The 12738-nt window shown below is 38.4% G+C and overlaps 1 protein-coding gene across 7 annotated transcripts in view; it reads left to right on the top strand.

Moving 5' to 3' along the window:
• Window positions 1-12738, top strand: part of LOC106078346 (zinc finger transcription factor lin-29-like) — a 422178-nt gene that overhangs the window by 47173 nt on the left and 362267 nt on the right. The gene's annotated exons all lie outside the window — the stretch shown is intronic.

Genomic DNA, 12738 nt, shown 5'->3' with positions numbered 1-12738 from the left:
GGAGCGAGAGCCAAAGACCATCAGCAGCCTGATAGCACAACTAAGGCAGTATAAGGCCGCACACCCAAGGGAAGTGTTAGCTAGAGAAAACCCAACTGCGACATCAGCTTTTATGGTGAACAACGCTGCAAGAATGCGGACTCCAAGCCCTTTATATAGAAGAGAGAACGCTGACAAGAGCCCAACATATAGATCTCGAAGAGAGAAAGATGAAGGAATGAGCCCAACATATAGATCTCGAAGAGAGAAAGATGAAGAAATGAGCCCGACCTATAGATATCGAAGAGACAACGATGAAGAAATGAGTCCAACATATAGATATCGAAGAGTGAAAGATGAAGAAAGGAGCCCAACATATACTTACAAGAATAGAGAATATCAAAGTAATCAGCAAAGAGTTCGTTTCCAATGTCAAATTTGTGGTAGAACAAACCACACAACAGAGACTTGCTTCTACAACCGACGCAATAAAGATTGGAACGACAGACCAAGAGATCGAGCATTTGCTGCCAAACACACTAATAAACTGCAGGTATACCCAGGCTTTGTGGGAGAACAAATGACCAACGTACTGTACGATACAGGTGCAACTGCAATTTTAGTCGCAAAAGAATACGTCAACCCACAAGAGTACACCGGAAGAAGACAAGACTGTGTTGGTTACACGGGTCAAGTAACTACACATCTGGTAGCACGTATCAACATACACACACCGTTCATCAGTGGTTGGCATGAGGCTTTAGTACTAGACAATAAGCCTGACAACATTGGTCTTATCATTGGCTGTATCAAAGGCTCTAAACCTTGCACAGTAGAAGAATTGAACAAGTGGAAAGAAAAATACACACAGAAATGTTCCATGGTTACTACAAGAGCTCAGAAGAAAGCAGAAGAAGTGCTAAATACAAACGATAACATACAAGTTCCTTATAACAATGGAAATGAAAATACAGAAACAGAAAATAGCGATATGAGAAGCCATAATCAAGTGAACAACCCGAATGAAATCTCCACAGAAAGTCAAGACCCACTACACATTAAAACAGAACAATTTGTCAGTGAACAGAAAAATGACCCAGATCTAATAAAACTCATAGAAAGTGAAGCTCCACCAAGACGAGGGTTAATTAAGATAGGCGAAGATGGTGCCTATGTGAGAGAAATTCATCTGAAAGCAGGCAAGACACAACAATTGCTAGTTCCAAAGAAGTATAGAGAAACAATTTTAAAGCTTGCACATGACACCCCGTTTGCCGGACATATGGGAGTAAAGAGAACATTGAATAGAATCTTGAATGAATTTTTTTGGCCTAGAATTACGCAAGAAGTCAAGGCCTACATAAAATCTTGCCATATTTGCCAAATACATGGAGCAAAGGGAACATATATGCAAGCTCCAATACAAACAACAGACTTAAGTGAAATGCCATTTGAAAAGATAGCCGTAGATATTATTGGACCAATGCCAGTAATATCCGGAAGAGGCCATCGCTACATATTGACTGTTGTAGACATGTGCACACGGTTTCCAGAAGCAATACCATTGAAAAGAATTTCTTCCGAAGATGTCGGAGACGCACTAACAGCAATATTTGCAAGAACAGGTTACCCTCGCATAATACTGAGTGATCAAGGCACCCAGTTTAAATCAAATGAATTCGCACAGTTTTGCAAAACTCTGAATATTAAACAACAATTTGCTGCCCGTTTTCACCCCCAAGCAAATGGGATGTGCGAACGCCTGAATTCAACGCTGAAAACAATGCTGAACAAAGTAGCACAGGACAACCCAACAGACTGGGACAAGCTGATCAACCCCATACTGTTCGCCTACAGAGAAGTACCACACACAACAACGGGCTTCTCACCATTCGAGATGCTCTATGGCTCATCTGTTAGGGGACCCATGTCACTATACAGAGACTTTCTAGTAAATAGGAACATAGAACATGACGTACTCACAGGATACGATCTTGTCATCAAGACAAGACAAAATATAATCAAAGCATGCGAAACTGTCCAAAAGCAAACGAACAGAGAGAAACCAGAACTATTGAGAAAGCTAAATCAGGGGCGAAAGTTGAGAACACTACAAGTTGGTGATAATGTCATGGTTCTGCTGCCTGACAAAAATAACCAGCTATTTATAAAATGGCAGGGCCCATTCCAAGTCACAAAGGTGATTTCGAAGGTCGACTACAGTATAAACATCAGAGGTCGAGACAAAGTATTTCACATCAATATGCTGAAGCTGTACATGCCCAGACCATTTACTCTTTCAACAAACGCTAAGCAAGACACGCAAGACAGTCAGAGAGTTATCATGATAGAAACAATAGAGGAACCAGATGAATTACCGTGTCCAGTTATTGAAAGCTGTGAAACTGTGAAAGATATAGACACATCACACCTCCAGTATCCAGTTCAGCAAGATATTGATAAACTGCTAGCTCGATGGGCGCCAATATTCACAGACAAACCGGGTAGAACAACTGCCATAAAACACACTATCCAACTGACTGATACGAAGCCCACAAAATCCAAACCATATCCAGTTTCCTTACACCATGAAGAGATACTGAAAAAGGAAATTGAAACGCTTCTAAAAATGGGAATAATTGATACATCCACATCCCCATACTCAGCTCCAGCAGTCCTAGTGAAACAAAAGGAAACAACCGGGAAGATGCGTCTATGTGTAGACTACCGGAAACTTAACGCCATTACAGTGAAAGATACATACCCAATGCCTAACATAGAGAACATTATACATAAACTTAGAGGTGCAAAATACTTCACTACTCTTGACTTAGCCAGAGGTTACTGGCAAATTCCACTAGACGAAGATGCTAAGCCACTTACAGCATTCACTAATCCATTTGGTTGTTACCAATGGAATTACATGAGTTTCGGGCTTAGTAACGCACCTGCGACCTTCAACAGAATGATGGCAAAACTGATAGGGAAAAGACCTGATGTCATTTTCTATCTTGATGACATTTGCGTCTTCCACAACACATTAGAAGAACACGTTGCTGGTCTGCAACAAGTATTCCAGATACTACAAGACAACGGGCTTACAGTAAAACCTAGTAAGGTTAAAATCGCCAGAACAGAGATTGAATTTCTAGGGCACAGAATACAGCAAAATACGATCAGACCACTACAAGACAATATAAGCAAGATACTCAACTTAACATTACCTACAACAAAGGGACAAGTCCGAAGCATCTTAGGTTTATGTAATTACTATAGACGGTTCCTGGCAAATTTCACAGGTATTACACAACCTCTAATTGAACTGACAAAAAAAGGCATGCCAAACAAGATCACATGGAGCTCCAGACTACAGGAATGCCTGCAAAGCATTAAAAATGTCTTCTCAGACGACATAGTACTCCAGCTTCCAGACATCAGAAACCCTTTCTACTTGGCAACAGATGCATCCTCCACAGCAGTGGGAGGCACTTTGATGCAGAAGTGTGATGCAACGCTAAGACCAGTCTACTACATTAGCAGAAAGCTGAACGCAGCAGAACAGAAATATTCCACGATAGAGCGTGAAGCTCTAGCTATTGTGTTCTGCATAACGAAACTATCCCGTTACTTGCTTGGGAAATCATTCATCTTGTTAACAGATCACGCCCCACTAGCTTATATCAATACAAATAAGCTAGCTAACCAGAGGATTACTAGATGGGCTTTAAAACTTCAAGACTTCAGCTTTACAGTTCAAGCTATTCCGGGACAAATCAACGTGATTGCTGACGTGTTGACAAGATGTGTCTAGGGACCGCTGGACTTAGGTTCATTCATTAATCAGATGATGAGAAAAATTAACAAATAACTTGTATGATAACTTTAAAATTTGTCTTGTCAAAATTGAATGAACATTACGCTTCTGAATTTATTTTTTTTAATTTCATTCAGAGATGTGAAGGTTGTACTACTATTTAGTTTTTTTAAAGTTTGTTGCATTGATTGTAGTCATAAATGTACTTTTAGAAACTAATATGAAAGAAACACAAAGTAAACAATTCCCTTAATTTGGAAGATGTTTTGATGTAACATAAAGTATTAACTAATAGTGCATTTTTCACATGACAATGTTGGCATTCAAAAGATTATTGTTACATAGAAAAAAACTAAATGCGTGTATTTTTTTTTTTTATATAAGTTGTATAATATAACAGGAAAGCTTTCTACGATAGTTCAATTGGAAATGTTCCTTGCAATAACATATTATTGAAAATTTATTTGTCGTCATAGGCATTATCAGTTCTCTCATAATTGAAGATGCCATTGTATTACATATCATTATTTTTTTTCTTCTTGTCGATGTTAAACATTATTAATGTACACCCAAACTATTGGGTTCATGAAATTTTGATACGATCAAAATTTTTCTCTGCCCTGGGAGGACTGTGGTGACACGGTTGCTGTGTGGTCAACCGTGACACACGGTCAAGTGTTGAGTATCGAGAGTTAGGGGACTTGGGGGAAGTGACTAGTGTGTAAACACGAGAGAGTAAAAGAAAGGTCAGCGAGTGAAGCAGGAGATCTGTACATAACGTTGCCGTGTATATGTGTTTTATTAAAATGTTCCACAATTAAAAGACACTTTAAACGTAAAAGGGCTTGTTTCTTCACAGACATAAAAAAAAACAAACATTTTTTTCTCCCATTTTGCTGCATTATTTGTACAATTCCTCTTTTAATCTTGCAAATTATTCATCCGCAAAACCTAGAACCTAAACCTTAGAACCTGGGTGGACGCGGATCTCGAAAACCGTCAAAGGCTCTAATGATTTTACTAGAACTTTGACAGTCTATATATATCTTTGGGAAAAGAAATACTAGCTAATTCGCCACATATATAGATCTATATAGTATAGCTGGCTTTCTTTCAGTCATAGAGATCTAGAGATTCCCAGCAAGGAATCATGACATGCTCCTTTATTCTTCATGTAAATCTCTAATGTGTTATCCCCCCCCCCCCCTTTTAGTCTCATGCTATCTTACAAAGAGTTACGCAGTTACATATAGGGATACAGTTGAATCCAAGATGGCGGAATAAATATTTACTTTCATTACTTTATGAAAGAGTTAGTTTCAATAATATTGTTTATTTAAACAAGACCATATCCAGCTGTGGCGAAATTGTTGAGCCAATGGTCAATCTAAATGCTTAGGAATCTATCTATCTATCTATCTATCTATCTATCTATCTATCTATCTATCTATCTATCTATCTATCTATCTATCTATCTATCTATCTATCTATCTATCTATCTATCTATCTATCTATCTATCTATCTATCTATCTATCTATCTATCTATCTGTCTATCTATCTATCCTATCTATCTATCTATCCATCCATCCATCCATCCATCCATCCCCATCCATCCATCCATCCATCCATCCATCCGTCCATCCATCCTTCCGTCCATCCTTCCGTCCATCCATCCTTCCATCCATCCTTCCTTCCATCCACCCTTCCATCCATCCTTCCTTCCTTCCTTCCTTCCTCGTGGCCCAAAGTCACGGAAAGATAACTCTTTTATTTCTGCAAGTCGGCTAGAGTTACCACACGTAAGTTTCGCATTGACAAAGAGCGAGGCTCAGAAAATAAAAGGGGGGGGGGGGGCGTATGCTACGCCGCGTTCCGGTTCGTAATAAATAATTACTGAATAGTGTTCACCTTGCCCTATAGGAGGACCATTACATTCCCCTTGTTTGTCTTGGGATTTCTGGCGATGTTATACTTTAAAAATACTGAACAAAAAATAGACCTGGGGAAAAAATGAAATAATTTCTACGTATTATGTTTGTGTAACGTCGTGAGAGTGTGTTTGTAGTAATTGATGTAGTGTGTTGCTGTCTGAATATCTTTCGTCGATTCATGTGTCTCGAAAGTCATGTGCTGAGTTTCTGTGCTCACCCAATTCCCCAAATGTGTCACATCTTGCCACAGATCTGCCAAATTAAATCTGATGAAACAATTCTAGTATTAAAAAAAAAATGCACTTGCATATATTCTCTTCAATTCTTTCTCTCTGCATCATAAAAATAATGAATAAAGACATCAACAAATATTTTTTACGAAAAAGTGTAATTCAGGAATATTTAAATCTCCTATATACCATTCACTGGTTGACTGGTTTTTGCTCTTATGGAACATTTTTATATGAAAACTAGGCTGATATAACTCGCGGCCCGCAGGCCTTAGTTTGGGTATTGCTGATCTAATGCATTGAAATTAGATCTTTGCAAAACATGGCGAACCTTCACAATAAAATTAAAAGTAGAATTTAAAAATGGGTTTACCCGTTTATCCGATATATATATATTCATACCAAATATAAAATACTGTGAAAATGGGTTTACCCGAATTGTTTAAAAGTTTTGTTTTTAATACAGCAATTAAAACAAAATATTTAGGAACATCCGGTTGTTGGAGTGATATTAAATATACATTACGGTCTCCGACATGATCTAATTAACATTTATGCCAAGTTTTATCAAGATCGGTCAAACGGTTTTGATTTCTATGTGGGACATAGACATATACATACATACATTACATACATCATCATACATGCATACACACATATACCTTATGTTTAATCATATAAATATTAGATAAGTACGACCTTTATAACAATTTTGTTTATGCGTTACATAGTGATGGTGTTGAAAACGATGTCTTGCAATGAATAAAGATTATCCTTCCAACCGTTAGGCTCCCGACACTGAAATCTTGGTTTCCAAGGTTGTCGAGTTGAGTTGATCTTGACGGTCTCTGTCTATGAATTCTTAAAAGTATTTTTTGTGTATTCATTATTGGATTATTGTGTTATTCTATGGATTATTAGTGTGACGTGAGAAGCCTTTTTATTTTGGTATTCACTTTACACACTCCATAGTGTTTATATTCTAAATATTTTATTTTTTTGTTCACTCGTGTATTCACTCTACACACTCTATTCTAGATATTTCAATTTTTTGTTCACTCGTTCATCTTTACTTCTATTTGATTTACTATTTGATTAATTCATTTGAGTTTACATTTAATTACACAGTCATGTCAATAAAAACTTTCTTAATTGAGAAGAAAGACTTGGAAGGTGGTTTGGTTCACCCTTCTGGTACTCTGCTGCTCAAATTGATAGGGCAAGAGTCTATTAAGGCTTCAATGGCTAGCCTCATGACTGTTTTAAGTCTGTCTCCTGACGAAGTGGGTTCTCTCTATAGATTCGAGAACCCTTTCGTCTGGTTCTTAGTTCCCAATAGTCCAAGGGTGAGAGCCCGTATTCTAGGAAAGACTTTTGGGACTGAAAGCAGCCTCAAAGTTGAAGTTTCAACCATTGAGGATGAAAAAGTAAAAATTACACTGCATTGGGTGGCACCCACTATTGTAAAAAACAAAATCATTGAGATTTTCCAATCCTTCAGTGAAGAAGGTTCCAAAGTAGAGCCTGTCAAGTTAGGCAATTCGGACAAGTGGGCCGCTTGGTTGAAAATCAAGAAAGGGACAGAAGTCCCTCATTACATCCACCTGAAATATGTAGATGATCCCAGAGTATATAAAGTGCTTATCACCATTCCGGGGAGAAGACAGCAATGTTGGCACTGTGGACAAGACCAACACTGGTCAAATCAGTGTCCAAATAGGACCACCCTGAAAGGGAAGGGAAAAATCCCCGATAAAAAACCGGAGCACAATGCTTAAGTTACCTATGCCTCGGTCCTGAGGGGGGAGGAAACAGTAGAAAAAAGTACTAAACAAAACGCACAAAATGAAACACAAAATGACACATGGCTAGAGAGAGATGGTTTTATTTTGGTGGGTAACCACAAAAGGGATGGGGCCGTGGCCAACACAGTAGACACAGATACAAGAGGTGGGGATCTCTCCCCTACAAATCCTATCGATAAGAAAAAAAAACACAAAAAAATGAAAACGATGGGGGACAGTTCAACACCAACTTCCCCAACCAAATTGACAAGAAAAAGAACGCTATCCTCCTCCTCAGACGACCCTAACGGGGACACACAGCTAGAGAGGACGAATGAAGATCCTCGGTTGGAGGAAGAGAGAGGGGAAGAAGAGGGGGAGATCGAGGAGAATTCTTCCGACTCCTCGACTAAATTAGTAATAGACGAGGGGGGAAGCCCCACATCCATACAGTAAATAAACAACAAAACAGGTTAATGAAAAACATTTTATAAAATGACCACAAACATTCATACACACCCACACTCATATACACACAACCCATCATCACGTATTCATGGCAGACATTAAAATCTTAACTCTTAACATCCGTAGCTTAAATAATAAACATAAATACATAGTACATCTCGCTAGAAAATATAAACCGGATTTTATTTTCCTTCAAGAAACAAATACTTCTACCACATATCAAGCAAAACAAACTACAACACACTTGGGATTCATGGGAGGTTATTTTAGCTTAGGCAGAGACTATAAGGGGGTAGCCATCTTACAAACATCCGATAGATACAAAATCACACACACTCACAACGACAACAATGGGAGGGTAGTAATACTTAGAGTAGTTTCACAAGAACAGAAATACACACTAGTCAATATCTACGCACCCGCTCAGAGAGGGAGAGAAAATCGTGAGTTTTTCCAAAACCTCAATGACACACTACAAACCATAAACATAGGAGAACAACTAATAATAGGAGGGGATTTTAATTTTATAGAGGCACAGTTAGACAAACAATACACACACACACAATATCCACCCTCTCAGCCGGTAGCAGAAACACACAACTACATGGGAGAAATAGTAAACTATTTCCACCTGGTAGATGCTTATAGAAAATTAGAACCGAATGGCAAGGAAACTACATTAAGACACAGATCCTACCAGGTTGAAACCAGAATTGACCGTTTTTACGCACCCACGGACACTAACATACTTAGTGTGACACATTTAGGAGAAACCCTACATTACTCCGACCATAAAGGTGTACTTTTGGAACTTGGAAAAAAAATAATAAAAAGAAAAAAAAACAAAAGAATCCCATTGGAAATTAAACAACAACCTTTTGGAAGACCCACTAATCCAAAGAGTAATAAACCAACTCCTGCTAGCAACAACACAAGACATAGAAAACGAATACAAATTAACCAAGACGTGGACAATAATTAAAAATTCCATCAAACAACAATTCAAAATTTTAGCAAGAATCAAACAAACAAAGAGGGTAAATGAAGAAAACAGAATAAAAAATCTGCTTACTCAAACGCAGGATGAAATTGAAAAAACAGACCTAACCACACAACTTGAAGAGTTATACAAACACAAATATAGAGGAGCCGAAATCAGATGCAAAAACACCCAAATGTCGGAAGGGCCTAATAAATTATACTTGGCGCTAGAACAAAATACACAACAAAATAGAATAATAAACAACATAACAGACAAAGAAGGAAACAAAATACAGGAAAGTGACAAAATTATAGAAATTTTTACAAAACACTTCGTCAACATGTATAATGAAGAACAAACAGATACAGACGCACAAAACATAATTCTAAAACACTGTAAAACATTACCTCCATCAGAAAAACAAAAGACAAATAGACCCTTTACATTAGAGGAGCTGAGGGCTGCTTTAGACACAACACAAAATAACAAATCCCCTGGCCCAGACGGTTTGACATATGAATTCTATAAAACCTTTTTCTCCCAAATAGGACCCCTACTACTAAGACTATACAATGATATGTTAGAAACAGGACAGACGCCTGCAGACTTTAATCTTGCATACATCACACTATTACCAAAAAAACCTGAAAACAACACAACACCTAGTGACTTTAGACCCATTTCCCTTTTAAATGCTGACTATAAACTGCTGACCAAAATGATTTTTTTAAGAGTTAGGCCCCTTATACCCCACCTACTAGGACAAGACCAGTACTGTAGCAACCCGGAAAAAAATATAGACGAACTGAACCACTTTCTACGAGACATCATATATTACTGTAAAGACAAAGACTTGAAAGCAGCCCTCATGTCCATTGATCAAGAAAAAGCTTTCGACAGAATTGACCATGACTACTTATTCAAAATACTAGACAAGACTGACATAGACAAGACTTTGATAACATACATAAAGCTAGTCTACACCGATGCCACAAGTCAACTAATAATAAATCAAACACTAAGCACCAAGATTTCTATAAGAAGATCTGTTAGGCAAGGTTGTCCCCTATCCCCCTTTTTATACACTCTTTGCCTAGAACCCCTGTTAGAGAATATTAGGTTAGACAAAGAAATTTTAGGAATAAAAATCCCCGGTACAACCCCCGTAGTAAAAATTAAGGCTTATGCCGACGATACCACCCTTTTCCCCACCTCAGAAAAAGACATAGCTAAAATTATAGAGAAATTTACATTATTTGGGAGGGCGAGCGGGTCCAAAATAAACATTAATAAATCCTCAATTATGGGACTAGACTTACTTACTTAGACTTAGGTCCTCCCGCGCCGTTCGGCGCATTGGGCGGCAAGCTGTCTCCATAATGATCTGTCACTGGCAATGTCTGAAGCCTCTTCCCATCTGGTGTCCACTGTTCTGAGGTCCTCCATGAAGGTGTGTCGCCAGGTAATACGAGGACGTCCCTGTTTGCGCTTTCCTCGTTTTGGCTTCCATGTTATCGCAACTCTTGGTGTGCGTAATTCATTTTGACGTAGAACATGTCCCGCAAACCTCATGCGACGCTCAGTCACAACCTCACTAAGTGTTCGACTCCCAGTTCGGCAAAGGATTTCCTTGTTTGAGATCCGGTCTGTGTAACTGACTCCCAAAATCCGTCTCAGCCATCTCTGTTGAGCCACATTTAGTCTTTTCTCAATTTTGACAGATGACTTCCATGTCTCACATGCATATGTAGCAGTTGGAATGACGATTGTGTTGAGAAGGTGTATTTTTGTCTCGAGTCCAATGGCTTGGCTAGTCCAAATAGGCTGCAGCCTTTGGAAAATGCTCCCTGCCTTTCCTATTCGGCACGCTACATCATGGTAAGCATCTCCATCATTTGTTATGATGCTGCCAAGGTACGTGAACTTGTCCAGCTCTTCAAGCTTTGACTCGCCAAGTCTGACGGGGACACCCTTTGCCTTATATCCCACTCGCATAATTTTAGTCTTATCCAAGTTTATGCGGAGGCCAATTTTGGGTGCCTCTCTGTCTAGGCTCTCCGTCATTTCTTGAATGCATTTATTTGTAGCCCCGAGTAGTGCAACATCATCAGCAAAGTCCAAGTCCGTCAATTGGAGTTGTTCATGCCATGGAATACCAAAGGCAGTCTGGTTCATTGCTCTCCTCATTATGTAGTCGATGGCTAGGAGGAAAAGGAAGGGAGATAAGATGCACCCCTGTCTAACACCTGTCTCGATTGTAAAAAACTCTGTTGTTCCCTCTTCTGTTTTAATGCAGCAACTAGACTGACTGTAAAGGTGTCGTAGGATCTGGACGAATTTTTCTGGTGGGACTAGGTAGGTGGGAAATCCCCCCCAACATTCCCTTTAACCTTAAAATACAGAAAGAAATAAAAGTATGTGGCATCGTGTGGACTAGCAACCCAGCACACTATTGCCGTGAACAGTGGGCGGAGATTCTGGCCCACACAAAGAACATGATTAGAATGTTTCAGTACATGGCGACAACCATATTTGGGAGAGCTATATTAATAAACAACTTGGTCATCCCGAAGATAATCTACTTAGCAAATATAGTAGAACCTCCTCCTAATTTCATAAACAACATCAATACCACTATCAGAAATTTTATTTTCAAAAACACAATAAGGAACATAAAACACACAACACTCATACAAGACAAAAAAGAAGGAGGTATAGGCTTACAAGACATTCACACAAAAATCAAAACGCTTAGAATAAAATTTGTAGGGAAAGTAGTAAGGACTCCCAATAACTTCCCCTTAGTATTATATTATTTTGGACTTAGACTAAACAAACTCCTCCCCATTCAAAACAACACACCCCATCATTTTGGTAACCATACACATCCATTCTATAGATCACTCACAAGACACCTACCCAGCAATGAAAACATAACACACCACGACTCAAAAACAATATACACTATACTCAGAGACAAGTTGAAAGAAAACCTAGAAGTTAGAATAAAGTGGGTCAGGGAGTTAGGGGTTAAACCAACCAACTGGACAGACACATTCACGCATTTACACAACAAATACATAACACCCAAAGCACGAGAAGTGGCCTACAGATTACTCTTCGGGATGACCCCAATAAAAGGAAGACTTTCAACTACAACAGGGTCCAAATATACCTGTGCAATTTGTAAAAAAGAAAACCAAAACCCAGAGAAACACTTATTTAGTGAATGTGAGCTGGTTGAGGAAGCAAAAAAAACTTTAGAAGATATTATTGACGCAAACAGTCAAACCTGTGCAAATGTAAATACTGCTATTTTCTTTAACAAAGTACCTAAAGCCATAAATAAAAAACTAAGAGACATCAATGTAATTATTTTATCAGAATATAGAAACCTTATTTGGAATACCTACTTACAAATTGTCTACCATAATAGACAATATGCTAAAGTATTATTAGATCACATTTTTAAGAAAATTATTGAACGCAAAGTGAAACAATATAGCGCTACATAAAAATACCAAGATTGTCCATTAACTTAAAGAAAAG

The sequence above is a fragment of the Biomphalaria glabrata genome, chromosome 13 (genome assembly GCF_947242115.1).
Source record: "Biomphalaria glabrata chromosome 13, xgBioGlab47.1, whole genome shotgun sequence".
In the NCBI taxonomy this organism is placed as follows: domain Eukaryota; kingdom Metazoa; phylum Mollusca; class Gastropoda; family Planorbidae; genus Biomphalaria; species Biomphalaria glabrata.
This window is presented reverse-complemented; position numbering and strand designations above follow the sequence as displayed.